This window comes from Amblyomma mixtum, chromosome 5 (assembly GCF_055824585.1).
Source record: "Amblyomma mixtum isolate Tamu chromosome 5, ASM5582458v1, whole genome shotgun sequence".
NCBI classification, from domain to species: Eukaryota; Metazoa; Arthropoda; class Arachnida; order Ixodida; family Ixodidae; genus Amblyomma; species Amblyomma mixtum.
Window position 1 is genome coordinate 18,706,004 of NC_143016.1, and position 18,188 is coordinate 18,724,191.

Here is an 18,188-nt window from a genome sequence, read left to right on the forward strand (position 1 = left end):
GGTTAACGGCCCAGTTAAACAGTTGGCGTAAGCCGGCGGCTGCTTGACGGAAGTGGCGGGAGGGACCAATGCTTCACGTTGATTTTTCCAACTTTCTTGCCTCAGCGTGGCACTCCTAGTTCGATCTTCGCCCTAGACGGCAGTCCGGAAATTGAAGGTTCGCACTGTACGTGTTTTAACCGGCACAGCTCTCGGTCTTGCGAGGTCTTCGTGGCCAGCTGTTCCTCGGTCAGAGCCAACAGAGCTACAGGCTATAATGTCTCTCATAACTTCTGGTCAAATACAAGAATCAGCAAAACGTTTATACGTGTCTCACAGAGAATAAAGGATTCCTATGAGAAAACTTATAGACAAACCAGTTCGTTGGTTGAAGCGAGAAAGCTCCGGATGGCAAAACGCGGTAGTAACTTGGATCATATTTGGAAGTGATCGTGGGTGCAACTGTGTTTGAGAGGTTCGTGGATAGAATCAGTACTTTTTTCCGGGAGTGCGACTAAATGACAACTGAAGGGATTTTAGAACTCAAGCAGTTTAAAAGGACCGAATATGTGCAACATGCGGCTAAAACCTGCGAAATCGTTTTGTCCCTGCTTTTTGAAATGTTGTCGTAATCGCCGAATAAAATGGAGTTGATGCTCAGGCTTCTCTGCAGTGCACAGCGACGGGCAGAGGCCTCGATAAAGACGTCACGTGTGACAGCGTTGCTTTTCCAACGAAGAAACACTTGTTTCCTGGACGAACACCAAAGCCATCAAAGGTGCAGCTCACGAAGCATTGTTTGGTGGCACTGGATGGCGCACAGCAGCGTGTAGGCAAAAGCAGCGGACATTTGAAATTTCGGCGATAATGACGACGTTACGAGTTTCCCCGCATTCTCCAACGCAGTAAGCAGGAGGCTAAACATCGTCGCGACTTTAATCTACGATTATTTCACCATTTTAAACGCTAGGGCAAAAATACTTCACATGCTTTATCTAGAAGCTTCAGACTCCAATTCCTGAATAACCTCGATTTCTCAAAAAACCATTTCAGCTTCCCTCTTAAAGGCACAGATCTCTCCGAAGTCCGTGTACCGAATCCAAAGTAATACTTTGATGCCGTAGCCACGGAAACAGCGGTAAGCATTTCTAGAACTTGGCAACGAAACGGAGTAATTAATCTACTGACAACATGAGGAACATATGACAAGATGGTGGAGATGTTTTTCTTTAGTTCGGTACGTATCATGCAGCTCTCCGACGCAACAGTGGAGCCAGGAATTTTTATGCATCTGTCTTTCATTCCATATTAAACATTCTGCCCATCAGGGCATCAAAATATTGTCGTTTTCTGGCTGAAGTAGCGCCCAATCATCAACCACAGGCTCATTAATCAAGTGTGGTTTCCCGGAAAATTAGACGCTAGCCGTAGTGCTATACAGTCGCCGCACGTAAGTCGTTAATATTCCAGTGGGACCAAGCACCACTAACACATTTATCATCGCGCAAACCGCAAAAAGTTTCGTGGGGAATTTTTCTTTTCTTTGAGTTTACCAGCTCCGACTGCATGAGAGCCTCGTCCTTGCTTTAATGGCGATGTTTATGTCGGTGCTTTATGCGACATACGAAAACTCGCTTCCTTTTGCAACCAAACTTAGGTGAAGGTGCGCATAAAATTTTATCTGTCAATTGTACTGTAGATTGGGCTTGAAAACACGTTTAATTTTGACATTAATGTTTAGTGTTAAGCTTTATATGCCACTAAGCAGTAACCGTTTAGTGGCATATAAACCTTCGGTAAAAGCGTTCTGCTTCAGATTTTCTGGATGACGTGTTCTAGCCTTAGAAACTAAGGCAGAAATTAACCTGCATTATACGGACGAGGCCAGAGACTACTGCGCTTACTTCAAAACTGCAATTTTTAGCCGCCTTCAAATTCCAACAGGTAGTGTATTTACTTGAGGCTACGAAATATCACCACAGTTACTACCGTTTTGAACGCTTCGAAAAATTGTCGATGTGTCAAGAGTGGCGTTACCTGCTGACACCTGACCACAGAAACCATAAGTCTGCACATGAAACGCATGTGGGCTTTGAGGAGACACTGTGAGCAGTTCTAATAACTATTTTTTTCTGAGAGTGAAAATCAATACTTTAGATATTCATGCACACTTTGATATAACTGTAAAATATTCCTGCCGCTGGAATCAAGCATGTAACGTAAAAAAAAGGACTGCGCCTGCACGGCCTTGAAATAAACAGCGGAGTAGCCTTACCTCAGCCATTCACTCAAAAAATAAAATCTCTTTGCGCACCGCGATTTGCTTGATAATGGTCAGTAATTGCGCTACCTGTAGTGATTTTTTTACTGCCTCTTGCTTGAAAATATACTATCAATCACGAAAGCACCACCGTGTACATTACAACATGTCAGTTTGCTGATACAAGCTATCTTCAGTTTGTCCTAAATATACCTTCAGATTTTCGCATTTCAAGAACTGTCTTTGTCTTGAGCCACGGTAGATCGTCAGGGATTCGGTGCCGTTGCCAATCATGCTCGCTGGAACGGGTACCAGGTAACAGGCGAATGACGATTTAATTAAGGCTGAATACGTTAGCATTCATGAACGTATAACGTATGCACTCGCAAAGGGCCGCACTTTCTTTTTTCGTAATCTTGGCGGCGTGAGGCCCTTACACGAAACTGGTAATTTTCTGCACGCTTTTGCCGCTAAACTCCGGTTCATTGTTGGCGTAGACAGAGGCAAATTGCTGACTCGCAAATGGTTGATTATTGTTTTTGATGGTTTATTTAAATCATCACTTTCCATGCCCTTGAGAGTTCCTTTGTATACGAAGGTTTTAGCAAATAAAGCCTTTAGTTGTGAATCAGCGCTTGTGCTGTGTCTTTCTCTGGTACCTCTTCTTTTGCACTTTTTTCAAATGAACCTATCACGACTAGCGCAACTGAACTTTTTGCTAACTTCCGGAGAAAATTAAATCTTGTCACAAAGAATATGGCGCTATATCTGGCGCCTAGTTGTTAGTCCTAAGGTTTATCATCGCTCTCATGGTCGCTCCCTCTCGAAATCAGTTTTTCCAGCTTCTTTTTTCGGTTATATCTATCTTGTCCCTAATTCCAGCACCTTTAACGCATTTCAAAAGAACATTCGAAGTCGCTGCATGAAACGAATTCACAATAAACTAGCATACGAGCTGAAGTTAAGCACTTCTTAGCCGTCCCCCTGATGACATTTCGTGGTCGACACAATTCACTCCGAGCACAGGCATATGTATTCTGCTTTAAAATGGAAACGGCATAACAGTGCTGTGCTGGAAAATTATAATAACGATAGCAAATTATAGCACCCGGCGTCTGCAGCTCCCAGAGAGCGTGTCGCGCTAGGAAATGCACACACACTTCAAAGAAGAAGAAAAGGACGAGTCCGCAGTGCCGCACTTCGTCGTCGTCGCTGGTGGTTCGGGTACGAGTCTCGTGCTGGAGCTGCTTCCTTCGGCTGGTTCTGCCGCCCTGCTACAACCGGACCGCTGCGTGCGTTGGTCACCGTGACCCCTTAATAAATCCACTGTTCAGTGGACTTTTTTTCGTAATTTTTTGGGAGCCAAATTTGAAGAGAGCTGCCCATGCGGGAGGGCGGCTGTTACTCGAGTGCATGCGGTACGTATGATATTCGCCAAAGTGTAGGTCACTGCAGCAGCAAAGAAATAAGTGATTAACACGTTTCTTTGCTGTAGGTTCAAGCAGAGCACACAAACGAGGACGAACAGTGAGGAGCACAAACAAACAGCTGCTTTCAACTCAGCTCTAGTGGGGAAAAAGGGCACATTTATAGGAAGCTTCTGAGACATGTGATGCACTAGCACTCAGAACGTTATATGACACGGGCCTTCCAAAACCGTTGTTACCAACAGCATTGAAAAACAATAATAAGAAAAAAACATTGATAAAGCACGTGAAAGTGAGGAACCAAAAGACATAGATGGATCGACCTGTACACGAGTTTCCGTTGTCATAAGGCGTGTGCCAGAAAAGGCGTCCAGAAAACATGAGTACCGTCTGAACACGCGTGATCCCGTTACCATATGTACAGGCTAGTCATTTTATCCGCGACAGGGTACGCAGTGCTCATCCATCGCTCGGGTGCGAATCCAGCGAATTTTTTTCCGATTAATGAAGCCGCACGAAACCTCAAAGTAAAATGCTGATTACATCACATAATTTCACCCTCACTAGAGATCTTATTATGCGCGAAAAACTTAAACAGCAAAATATTAGATGAAAGTAAACCTCGTCAGCTGTTTTAGGGCATCAGATCTCACGATTGCTAGTTTCTGCAGTGGTTCTATGACCAGCTTTCGTTGTACCGTCGACAAATTCGAGGGGCCGTCTCGACGCATCTTAGTCACTTGGTTTTACGCAAGAAAATATCGATGTGGTTCACGCAACTGGTGGCATGTAGTGTGCGCGGAAAAAGTGCGGATGGTAGTTTGTGTGTTGTGAACATGTTCTTTCTTTTTTCATTTAGCACCGCACATACCAGCGTTTGTCCGCTGCTGCCCTCTCAGAACGTGTTGTCGTCGTTAAATGGTTGCACATAATGACTGGGAATCCGCACGCACAGCCTCCGTCTTGAACTCCCTGTTTTTACGACGTATGTGATTAGCACACGATGCGCATAGTTTTATTTTCCCCTGTAATCAAACTATTTCTGGCGAGCTTTTCGCTTGACATTCTTCTGTCTACTGTCGTATACTTTTTGATGGCTCATCGTTAACTCCGGAGCTTAAATTTGCCCTGCTCCTAGTCATTACGTGCAAATCGTTGCGCTACTATCCATCCCCACCTAATTTAGCGTAACTAGTAGTATCGCAGCGAAGAATCTTTGTTCACCGAGCGCCGAGTTCTAACGACAGGCAGAGGGTTTCCATTCTAATTACCTCTCCATGTGGTCGCTAACGTCAGAGTTCTCTGATGGCGGGGCGCTTCGCAATCAATTACAGCATTTTACCGCTGCAGCGTGTTTTGTTTTGCAGGGTGGGGACGGCATATCCGACCGAGAGCTCATTACGGACACATTTTTCATGACTGATAGCACACTGTAATCAATAGCCCACTATGAATATAACATAAGTCAACAGAAAGCTTGGCGCTAATAGAATAGCCTGCGCTATTTCATCTTTTTGTTTCGGTCTTGCACTTAATTTTGAAACATGAACCTTATGTTTGGTTTGGTTTTGTGGGATTTAACGTCCCAAAGCGACTAAGGCTATGAGAGACGCCGTAGTGAAGGGCTCCGGAAATTTCGACCACCTGGGGTTCTTTAACGTGCACTGACATCGCACAGCACACGGGCCTCTAGAATTTCTCCTCCAAAGAAATTCTAGCCGCCGCGGCCGGGATCGAACCCGCGTCTTTTGGGCCAGCAGCCGAGCACCATAGCCACTGAGCCACCGCGGCGGCTGAACCTTATGTAGTGGCTACTCCGTGCATGGCGCTTCCTTAGTAGAACCCACTGTATTTGAAAAGCAGCAACTATCTCTTTCCTCTTCCTCTCGTGACCAAAGTAAAGTTCACTGTTGAGTGAAGAATGTGCACGATTAACATTCTTCAGCGCACCTACGACAAGGAGAACGCTTGGAACGCCCCCAAATGCGAAAACTCAAGGATGACGCTGAGAGGTAGTCCGTTGGCACATCAGGGTGCGGCAGAACATGGGTAACCAAAACCACTCAGAGAGAAGTTAGTTTGGATGCTTTTACCTGAATCTGACAGAACACAAGAAATATTATTGGTGGAGGGGTAAACTTGCATGCGATCACTTTTAAAAAAGTTTCAGTTGTAAAATATTTGATGTAAAATATTTGTTTAGCTGAGGCGTCTTTCTGAAGTGCGCTATCTGAATTTCAACTATTAATGCACAAATCAAAAAGAGATCAATGAAAAGGTGATTGCAACCACATTCTGCTAACTAATGTTCTCGAATGCAGAAGCCAAAATGAAAATTTGTTTAGCGCTGCTAAAATTTGACAAATAAGCATATTGCCAATTCGCAATAGTTTGCACTTGATCCCTTTGTTCAGCTAGTCCAAGCTGAGATTTTGAGCAAACAGAAGCCATTGAACCAACCCGGAGGCCCACGGACAGTAAGTAATATTTTGTCCAAGTAAAGCATTCTTACTTCCCCTGCAGCGTTTCTCAGAAAATGAGGCACGAAGAATTGTTGGACGCTGACTAGGGGTAGTATGACTGCGGCGCCTTTTTCTTTACACACCTTGCTCAGAGGGGCGCAAAACGTTTTTATCAGAAAGCGCTGGCTCTTGTGAAAAGGTAGACATCAAAATCTGCATCCAAGCTTCATGTAATAAAGAGTAAACGCGTGCAAATACTGTGCTGCGAATTCACGACGCTAGACAGTAAATGGTTAAAACAACGTGAACTTGGTCTTCAGTCTCCATAACAATTGACCTCCACCGAGAAATAAAGTGAGAAATTATCAGGGGAAGAATAGGCGCAAACTTTTCTTGATACCCATGCGCTGCACCGGTTGCAATGGCGGCTACTTGAACAGCACAGTGATAATAAAACAAGCACTGCTCTTTCTCCCCTGCAATCACCACGAGAAGCACTTCAGGTAAAGCATTTTCAGGTAATGCAAACTGAACCCAGTCGCATGTTCAATCGACGAGCAGGTGTTAGCAAAGCTGCGACTATTCCGTGAGTCAGTTGCCATGGTTGTCTGAGTGAGACGCTTTTCCTAACTATTGTTTTATTCATGCGAGAACATTATATGGCTCTGTCGCGTCATCAAAAAGTGTCCGCGATTTTGTCCGCACGATGCTGTCGTTCTGTGAAGATAAACGTTTGAAATTATGAATGTGACAGATGGTGTGTGATAAAATGTTGCCGTGTAAAAACTCTGGTTGATTACTTGTAATTCGTAAATTAATTAAACGCAAAAAAACGTGAAAAAATACACTTAGACGTCAAAATAGCCATGGATGTCGATATAGTACATGGACGTATGAACAACCATGGACGTCAGTATAGCATATGGACGTTCTTTCGCGTTGCTCCTATGTGGGTCGCAGCAGTGATCTCAAAGTTTTATTCTTCCTGAGCCTGTCTTTGCTTATTATAAACTGAGTCACGATCTTCGATAACGATTCATGTGAGAGTGGTCAGATTTAAGGCTTTCTTGTTTATACATTGTTCTTCCAAGATGAATTCTTACTTAAATACTATAATCTCTGACAACTGTCCTCTTTGATTAGCTGGTGATTTGTTTTTGCTACTCGTCTGTGTCCAACGTCTATGCCTCCTTGCTCGCGTTGTTGTTTGCTCTGTTTTAAACTGGTGGAGGAATGACCCACCTCGCAAGAGATGTCTTACTTTCGCAGAAATTATCCATCTTGTAATACATCGCGGAATAAAAAAAAATGTATGCGGCCTCTATTTCTTTTCTTATAATTTGTATGTAAAAAAAAGAAGTATTAAAAGAGAGAGTCCTTGTTCGGCAGGCTGAGGAACATATGTTGTTTTGATTTGGAGGAGAACGAAACATAATGTAGTGGCGCCATCTGATAAACGCGGAAGGATTAGATGGACAAGGAAAACAGTTAAGAATGTGTCTCGCTTAGCACAGCACTAGTACCTTTTTGTTCCTTTGAGGACTTATACTATTGGAAATTTTATGCATTTGTAGATTGGTCTTCTTTGCATAATGTTTGTGCGCAAAACAAGTCATTATTCTTCCTTAGAGATCTAGGAGACTGCCATAGCACTCTCCTATAGGCATCCGCGTATAACGATGTAGTTTCCCCAGAAGCTCGGCTTATTTTATGTATGTACCATACCCTATGCGCATAACTTTTCTGCTACTTGACCAGTACAAGCCCCAGATTTCATAAATTCAGGACACCTGAAGCGGCGACGCAAGGGATGGCATGTGCCTAGGACCTGAAACCACGCAGGGTACTTATTGTGCAACCGTGTCTCCGCTATCTCGAAAAATACGCGCTCACCGAGGCATCTTCGTTAACGGAGGAGATGTTTTATTCTTTCTATTTATACATGTCATACTTGTGACAAATGAATCCAGGCACAAAGTACCCCGCTGGCCAACCACTTTGTTCCTCACAAGTAACTTAGCCGGAGAAGAAGAAGCGGCCCTCAAGATGCACCTTGGAAAAGAAGCCTTTCACTGCTGAGTATGCTGTCGAGAACCTTGTGATAGTCCTCGCTAGACATCATGATCAAAGCAAGGCCACGCAATCCGCCGGGAATTTACGTTCAGTGCACGCGCAGAGGGTAGGTTGCAGCTGCTATCTGCTGAACGAAGCACGATTCTTTATGGAAGCTGCGGGTAGATGTAGGTGCGCTCATCCCCGACGTGGTAGCTGACAGAGATTGCGGACCCGATAGTTGCTTTTTTTGCCACTAAAAAGTACAGCTGCCAAAACTGATGAAGAAATGGTCAGTACGAAGAAAATCAAGGTACGAGGTGTGGCTAATAAATAACGACACTGGTGTTAAAATTTTCATTTACTGTTGTGACCTTACAACTTAGCTCATGTCCCCTTCAACATCTCTTCTCCTCTGTCTGTGTATCGTTGGATATGAACTGCCCACTGTTCAAATCAGTGCTTCAAACCTTCACGTGTCACCTTCTTTAATAGTTCCACCATCTCTCTCCTTGACATTATCTGCAGTCTGATAATGAGTTTCCTTCAATCCAGATTTTACCTTGGGAAACGTATAACGAATTCAGCAAAGTGGGTCAAGCAATAGTCGCGAGTTAGACTAATGATATCCTAGTTTAAATCACAAACAAAAAACGGGCATAGGAACCCTATGCAATGCAATGACAAGATAATCGATGCTCCCTTAAAATAAAGGCATGAATTCCAAGAGATGAAAAGCGTAGCTGAAGGGACATAGTGTCAAGAGGACGGATGAGCTTAGGAAGTAAGCTCAGGAAGAGCCGTGCAGTTCTGTACGTGGGTCAATTTAAAGGGGCAGAACTCTCCTTGCATTTTGACCTGCGTGACTGGCACTAGCAACAACTTAAACAGACCTGCTAATTATAGTTCACACATTAACAAATATTACAACTATACCATGGCCAAAACAGCTCAAAAAGACCCTGGCCGCAGCATCTGTCGCAAATCCAACTATTAAAGTTTGGATCATCTTCTTCCTTTTCCACAAAACTGAGCGATTGCTGAAATCTACGATCATTTACCCGCACAGCCTGGTCAACTTTATTTGCCATAAATGTAAACGTAGTGGTTTCAGCATCTGTTATACCTATCTTTTTAATTTTTTTGTAACAGATGGCTGGCACTCTGGTAATTGAATGGAAAGTTCTCGCTCTCGAAGCGCACGGTCTTTGAATCTCATTGCGCCATGCTAGAAAGTAATGAGGTTATTTATTTATTTATTTATTTATTTATTTATTTATTTATTTATTTATTTATTTCGTGTACCCTCAGGGCCGGAGGCATTATAGAGGGGAGTGGTTACAAAAATTTCAGAAAAAAAATGTACACTGCAGCAAACTAATTAGTAATACAAAAATGATTGCTCCTAGTTATACATTATTAGCTGTTGGGTTCTTGGTGTGCTGGTTAATAGTATATAATACACAAAATACAGCGCAGCAATACAGTGAAAAACGAACAAACAAAACGCTCGTACAAAAAACAACAAGAATATAGAATTAAAAAAAAACATACTAATAAGAAGAAAGCATGTGCAAATGCGGCAGTCTGATCATTAGGCGCAACCTTTGACGAAGGAAGCAAAGTATAATAGGTGTTCTGGACAGATGACTGCAAAAGCTTCTGCACAAAATCTCTGCCTCTCCCGTAAACGAGAGTAGAGTAAGCATGAAATGTTTACGGGCCTAATGTCATCTCGGTGGACACCCGAACCGCACCGTACAGGAAGGGAGGAACGCCACCATCCGTTCAGCGCAATGCCTTGCCATTTGAACGCAAGGTTTTTTGAGGAAAGGAAACGGCGCAGTAATTCTCTGCCATCTCGGTGGACACCCGAACCGCACCGTAAAGGAAGGGAGGAACGCCACCACCCGTTCGGCGCGATGCCTTGCCCTTTGAACGCAGCGCTTCTCCCCCGGATCACGTATGACAACGAAGTGTAACGTGGCATTTATGTGCTTTTTGCACGCGTTATTAGAAATCGGAAATATAATTCCGTGCATTATCAAACCCACAGCTCCACTGATATCTTGATAAACATTGAGAAGGCACTGGCAGCAGTTATTTTTTGTCTCATTTGGAGACCAACCGGCGCTTGCATGCCGGTCGCGTAGGAGGGCTTAGAGAGTCTCGTTAAATCTCGTTAAGTCTCGTACGGTGCCCGGATGTTCTCGTTTCAGAGCCCGGATGACTGGAATTCAGTGCCCGGATGAGCGGATTTCAGTGCCCGGATGACTGGAATTGAGTGCCCGGATGACTGGAATTCAGTGCCCGGATGAGTGGATTTCAGTGCCCGGATGACTGGAATTCAGTGCCCGGATGACTGGAATTCAGTGCCCAGATGAGTGGATTTCAGTGCCCGGATGATGGCTCTCGGTCTCGGCGTGACGTCACCACGCTGCCGACAACGGGAGCTAAAAGCATTTCATGCTTAAAAAGATGATGCTCCTACTTATACAAAGTTTTCTAATGCTGTTTTGAAGCGTTGGTTGTCAGTAATGGTAGCGGTAGATGCAGGAAGGTGATTCCACTCAGCAGCTGTGCGCGGAAGAAATGACTGAAACATGGCATTGGTTTTGCAAAATGGAATTCCGACTTTGTTATTGTGATCTAGCCTTGATGAAATGTATTGGGGAGGGGAGATCAGTTCGTGGCGAAGTGAAGGATGATAAAATATCTTGTGAAAAAGTGAGAGTCTAAGGGCTTTACGGCGAGATGCTAAAGATGGCAGGCTGAGATTTAATTTCATTGCAGAGATGCTGGCAGTTCGGTTATAATTACATACAATAAAACGAGCAGAATTATTCTGGACCATTTCTAATGAGTGAATTAGGTTTTGTTGAAAGGGATCCCACACTGCTGCAGCATACTCTAGCTTTGAGCGGACCAGTGTCTTATATAGAAGTAGTTTTAGGGAAGAAGGTGCCTTAGAGAAATTACGTTTTAGATATCCCAGCATGCGATTAGCATTATTAATTACGTAAGAAGTGTGAATGGACCAAGTGAGGTTGCTAGTAATATGGATACCAAGATATTTGTAAGAAGAAACAGGATCTAGAGGGACATTATTAAGGTGATAGGAAGGTAGCTGGCCGGAAGTTCTTGACACACGCAGAAATTTACATTTTTTGATGTTTAATTCCATTAACCATGATTGGCACCAAATACAGATAGCGTTAAGGTCTGCTTGAAGCGAAGATATGTCATCGTCGCAAATTATTTCCCTGTAGATGACGCAATCATCTGCGAATAAATGAATGTTAGAGGAAACACAAGAGGGTAGATCATTAATGTAAATTAAAAAAAGTAGAGGACCAAGTACCGACCCTTGAGGTACGCCGGACTGTACTTTACTTGGCTGCGAGGTTGAGTCATTAGCAGAAACAAATTGCGAACGGTTAAAAAGAAAGCATTCGATCCAAGCAAGCAGTTTGGGATCAATGTTAAGTTGATGTAACTTAAACATTACAAGGTTATGGCATACTTTATCAAATGCTTTCGAGAAATCTAAAAATATACAGTCGGCAAGTGAACAGCGGTCAAGGATGACGTTTAGCTGATGCGTGAATGATACTAGTTGTGTTTCACATGAATACGTTTTGCGGAAGCCATGTTGCGATGGTGAGAAAAATGAATTAGATTCGAGAAAGCTAGCTAGATTTGAGGCAAGGACATGTTCTAGAATTTTACATGAGATGCAAGTGAGCGAGATAGGCCGGTAGTTAAAAGGACAATGCTTGTCACCTGATTTATGGAGTGGGATCACCTTCCCTACCTTCCATTCAGCCGGCAAAGAACTTTTTTCGAGCGACTGCTGGAATATCTTTGTTAGAAAAATGGAAGAATAACAGCTCGTGTTTTTCAGAAATTTCGCGTTGATTAAATCGTGCCCAGGAGCGGAAGATGGTTTTAGAGATGAAATTATTGATTCGACGCCTTCTGCTTCAATGGTTATGGGAAACATTGCTGGATAAACATTGTTGTGCGTAGATTGGAGCGTAATATTGGTAGTTGAAGAAAAGTTGCGCAGGAAAACTTCGTTAAGTACAGACGCACATTCGTTAGCAGGAATAACATTGGAAGAGTTGTCAATCAAGGTTATCATGTCATCCGCTTTGGGGTTAATCACACGCCAGAATTTTTTTATGTCGGTTTTAAGCATTGATGGCAAGGTATTATGAAGAAAGTTATTCTTTGCTTGTTTAAGCGCGGTTAAATACTCATGGGCTGCCAGTTTGTATTTAGTCCACCGTGTTATGCTAACAGAACCTTTTGCAGATTTGTAGAGACGCTTTTTTTTATTAGACAAGCGCTTGAGACAGGTGCTGTACCATGGAGCGTTATGGTTACAGACAAGGGTGCGAAGTGGGATGTATTTGTTTGTTAATTCAGCAATTTTGGAAGAAAACATATTCCAGTTAGACTGAACACTACGGCAGTCAAAGTCTTGTAGAAAGACGTCGAGGAAGACTGATAATTCAGTATTAATGGCTTCAAAATTAGCTTTTGCATAATTTGGAAACGATTTGAATTTTTTAACGGTTTTTGGTTGCAAGATATTCAAGTTGAATGAAAGGGCCGAATGGTCGCTCAAGCCGGGTAAGTACGTGATGTCGGAAACAAGATCAGGTTGCGCTGTTAATACAAGGTCCAGTGTGTTTGCGACAGATTCCATAATTCTTGTAGGCTGCGTAACAAGTTGTGAAAACGAAAAAACAGAGCACATTTCTAAGAACTCATTGGCTAATGAAGAAAAAGGCTGTAAGGTTGGAGATCCAGTGTTCCATACTATATTTGGTAGGTTAAAATCGCCAAGCAGAAATAAAGGTAACGTGGGATAACGGCATGTTACGATGTTAATGATATAATGTACCTCATTTACGAAGTTAGATGAATGGTTTGGGGGGCGGTAACAAACACCAATGATTATCTTCTGGTGGTTTAGTTCAACGATGGCCCAAACCATTTCTAAGTCAGTAGATACATGAATACACTGGGATGCAAAATCTTTCGAAATGGCTAAGAGCACGCCGCCTCCCTGTCGCATTGTTCGGTCACAACGATAGAGTGAAAAGCGATGAGCGGTCTGAAAAAGTTCGTGATCTTGAACCTGTGAATGCAGCCACGTTTCAGTAAGCACTAAAATATCGGTATTGCAAGTATCTAAGACAGAAGTTAAGGAAGCGCGTTTATTCATGATGCTACGAATATTAGTAAAAAAAACTGATACGTGGGACGCGTCTTGTCCACTTCCCCTCGTGCTTTCATAACTTGGGATGTGTTCACAATCAACATGCTCGCCGCTATCTCGTGGTTCGTACGCGGCATTTTCGCTGATGGTGTCTGTTGCCGGGTCATAGACGAATTGTTTTTTATTCATGATTAGTTTAGTGTATCTTAACTGGAAAGGACATGGTTGGGGCTGGCTTTTAGCGTACTCAATGAGTTTTTTTCGGGCATGGCGTGTGGCGGGCGAAAAATCTTCGGAAATAGAGACATCATTTTCTTTTAGCTTTGCTCGCGCGGAAAGTACTTTGTCTTTTGTTTTCGTGCTGGCGAACTTGACAACAATTGGGCGACACTTATCGGGCGTGTAGCGACCTATGCGATGGGCGCGTTCTATTGCTGTGTCAGGTAGGCTGTCGATTGCTTCGGCTAGTGCTGCCCTTACGTTCGACTCTGACTGTTCCCATGATTCGCGAGAATCAGGGATTCCATGAAAAATTAAATTATTGCGTCGAGATCTATCCTCAAGTTCGGCAACACGCAGTTTCAAAGAGTCGAGCCGATTTGTCTGGACTTGTGCTGACACTTGAATTCCAGCAATGTCATCATCGAGACGGTCTAATACCTTTGTTTTTTTTTTTCAAGATTGTCTAACCTCGTCTGGATTGCCTCAATTTTGGTCTCGATGTTCTTTTGACCAACCTTAATTGCCTTAACGTCGCTAACCAACTCGGCCTGGCCCTTAGCGGATTCTACAGATCGTGCCTCGAGGTCCTTTAATAGCCGAAAAAGAACTTCCATCTGCTCCGAAGGATTGGCGGGCAAATGTTGCAGTTCAAGTAATGCTTCAGTATTACGCGTGGTGGGCCCCGGATTAGTCTCTACATCACCGGAGCGCAGTATGAGCATCGCCATTGAGAAACAATCGCAGACAATTTCACAAAGCACTTGTTGGCACGGGAGCAATAGCAAGAACGGATCGTCACTTTTCTTAGCATAAAGCGAAGCGTTTTTACACACCTGCGAAGGGTAAAGATGCGCTGCATGAGCCATGGTGTTCCAAATGCTGCTTCCGTGCCAACTAAACGGACTGTTGCTCACACAGCCGCTTAAATTCCCAGTGCGATGTGACGTCAGAGTCGACGATGAAGGTACGTAGAAAGCCGGGCGCATTAACTGTAGTGGATCCAGGTGAAGATAGTTGAAGGGCTGCTGGTAGAATGCGTCATCGCTTGACCGTAGCAGCGGTGTGGAAATGTCATCCGCCGAGCATGCTGGGGGCGGACACAGCAGTACCAAGAACGCGAAGATCGTCTGCGAAGGGTAAAGATGCGCTGCATGAGCCATGGTGTTCCAAATGCTGCTTCCGTGCCCACCGTGCCAAGGTGGGGAGAGATTTCTTTTTGTCAAAAAAATCGAGTTTTAGATTTTGCGACCTCCTGATAGACATTTCTTCTGCTTTCAGTTCGGTATTAGCGATTATAAAGTTTTTTTATGCAGCATCCACCAAAATACAACGGCCCGAAAAACATGAGGAATCCGTTTGCTCCACGAGCCAGGAAGTTTTTTCAAGAACATTACACACCCAGTCGTCGCCCCAGTCGCACGGCTAACTTTGCATAGAATCTGTTTCTCCAATCATTTTTTTTCAGTACCTTTATTAGCTTCTTTTTTTTTCAGAAAACAGCACTCCTTTTAGTTCATGTGCCTTTTACTCGGGGAGTATAAGGCATAAGAAACAAATTTTCGATCATTTCAACCAAAGCTTTCTACACGATTGAAGGAAGAATCTATTGCTTAAGTCAATTTGTATTTTTATAACTAGAATATCTATTCATGGATGGGTATTTTATAGTGCAGAGAAAGAAAAGAGCGTAATAAATCAGGTTCTTTCTCCAAGCGCGTAACTTTAACCCCAGTTCAGCAGAATAGTCCTTTCTACTCTCGTACAAATTTCGGGATTCTGAATACAGCATATTTTTAAACAAATATACATTAGTGGGAAAACACACAAAAAAAAACTCAACAATACTAGGAAAAATTTTAATATAGTATTGTAAGGCAAGCTGCATCTATTTAGGAGATTCCTGGCGGCAATCATAGCCATAGCTTTTATTACAACTATTCTAACGCCAATTTTCGAAAACCCTGTTTGAAGTCACACCCTATTTAAACATGGAACATAGAGAGAACACTCTTTATTATGCAAATACTGCGTCAGCCACTAATTGTTGTAACGGGCTTGCCGCACGAGAGCCAGCTCGTCTCACAGCTCGTCTAACGTGAGTCAGGACTCCTTGAAATTAGTATTTTTTGTACTCTGCTTCAAAGCGATTTTTCAAACTACAGCTTCAAAAAAATTCGTGCGTTCTATCACTTACCATTGTCATCAGAGCTGCCATAAATCGTTACAAGACATCGACGCCGAAGGACGAGTGCACAGCGACAACCTCTCCGTTGATGGCATAAACCTTGCAGACAGGAGGTTGAAACAGAAAAACAAAGCAACGACACCAGGTACGATGATCCTTTCTTCTTTAGTGTCACGTCAACCATGAAATGAAAAAGAAGGAAATGACGACAGAGGCGAGCGAATGTGACGGCGAAAGCTCAGAAACAACCACAGCGAAAGCGGTGCGAACCATATGATTGCGATGGTTTTCACGCAGCTTCCGGCGTTCCTTTCATTTACCTCATCTTCCTGTTTGCTTGGCTATGTGAACACCAAGGCCCTGTTAGTTTGTAGCGAACACAGGAGATACAAGAGAATTAACTTTAACAAAACTTCTGATTGGGCTAGATGGTGCATAGCTTATTTTGAAACGAATTCAAGCGCACAACAACACGCACACAAGAGAAGAAAGCGCCTGTCCTGTGTCTTTCCTCTCTTGTGTGCGTGTTGTTGTGCGCTTGAATTCGTTTCAAAAAAAGAGAATTAACAATGGCGAATACAATAACAAGTCAAATGCCACCTATAGCGCTAGGCAGTACAAGTTTGGCTGATGAATAAACAGCCTGCTTCAGTTGCAACCTGCGTAGATAATAATCCCGCATGGTGAGAACGTGGGCCGAGAAGGATGTTCGGAGCCGAAAGAAGTGTTGGGTTCTTTTTAGCGCTGAGATGCACGGCAAGCACGCTCTATGTTAGGCCCAGTCTCGCGTGCCTGCGCCTTTTGTAAGCTGTTAACGGGATCGTGAAAGGCAATCCAGATTTATTTTTACTTGCCGTGCTTCGCGTTTTGTGCTGATGTAAGCCTTAAGAAATGGAGGCCTCACGACGACGGAACTGCGTCTTGGTAAATATCCAATGAAGTTGAGGTTCTAACAATGGCAGAGCGCCAACCAGTGTCATGGTCTCTGCTTTCAATTGTTCCAGAATACGGGAAAGCACAACTCAGCAAACAAACCACGGAAAGTTACTCCAATAATACGAGCTAGTAGCGCTGTTCAAACCGTCTATAGTGGGACGCCTTCCTGTCTCGAGAGAGCCAGCCACGCTCACTTTCTTGACAGGGAACAATAGACCGGCCCGACAATCTCGTTGTTCTGGTCGAGCCGTGTTTGGCAAGTGTTCCCGTCAGATTCCCCGTTTGATGGGATCGAACAAAGGCTAGCGTACGGCGACAAAAGAAGAGGAAGGGTATGCCTGGCGCATCCTATCGCGCTTCGTTAGCACCAACCGCCATCGACGTTTCAAAGAAAGTTTGCTAGCTTTTGCCGGTTAGTCGAGATGTGGACACAAGACATTTTTTAAGCAAACTTCGACGGCTGGTATTTTCTGTATCATCCAGACCGGCTGGCCGGTAGCGAGTTCTTACCCTGTCCACTGCCACAGAGTAGAAACTTCCACCTGCAAGTTTCATTAACACTTCGTTTTATCTTTCCTTTTAATTTTGCTAATCACTTCTCGCAAACTGGAAGCTTCTCCGGCGTGTTGGCCGTGTGTTCGCACCTACCATTTTTTTTTCTTAGTAGGCATACGTTCGCAGGGACTGGAGTCACAATCACAGGGGCTCATTTTCTATTCTGAAAGCAGCTCACCCGCACATAACAGCTGCCTGGAGATGACTCTTCCAAGTAGGTTAAAAATAGAGGTCCTGTTTTAACGCAAAATTTGAAATGTAATAGCGCATGAGCCGTACGCCAGGCTTTAAAAGCAATAAAAAGTTCCAGAAGGAACTTTCCTTTTTAAAGCGAAATTTGTTTTAGCTCTGGTTTAGCCATTTATTCTAGCCGGTCGTCGGTGGTCGGCTCGCAGTCTCGTTTTGGAGAGTTGGCGAAGAAAAAAATTCGCCGGGGAATCTCTCCGCAGCTGTTGCCCCGAGGTTGGACCGCCCTGTAGAGGTCGGTCCGCCGGGGTGTAGGAATCGATTTTTTATTGATTCTTTACAGAATATTTGAAAGCGCAACGTTGCAGCGTTGTACAGGCGGAACAAGGCCGAGTATGCGGGTGAGCGCAGAGACATCAAAACCGGTCTGTGAGTCGCGCAACCTGGCAGTCAGATGTGAAACGCTAAAACTGGCCTGCCACTCCAGATATCTCGGCCGCTAAAACCAATGAGCATAGAGTAGAAGATATATTTTGAAGTAAGACAAGATGTTGTGCTAGGGGGTTCATAGTGATTGACAAAAAACTGAGCGAAAAACACGGGACAAAAAGAGGAACAAAGACGCACACAAAGCGCTTTATTTGCACATGCCCGCCCACTTACAGCATACCGAAGAAGTTTGTAGCATAGGACG

General features: G+C 43.8%; 1 pseudogene; it reads right to left on the minus strand.

Moving 5' to 3' along the window:
• Window positions 1-14,792, minus strand: part of LOC149341422 (uncharacterized) — a 128,998-nt pseudogene extending 114,206 nt beyond the window's left edge.
• Window positions 14,793-18,188: the final 3,396 nt, after the last annotated feature.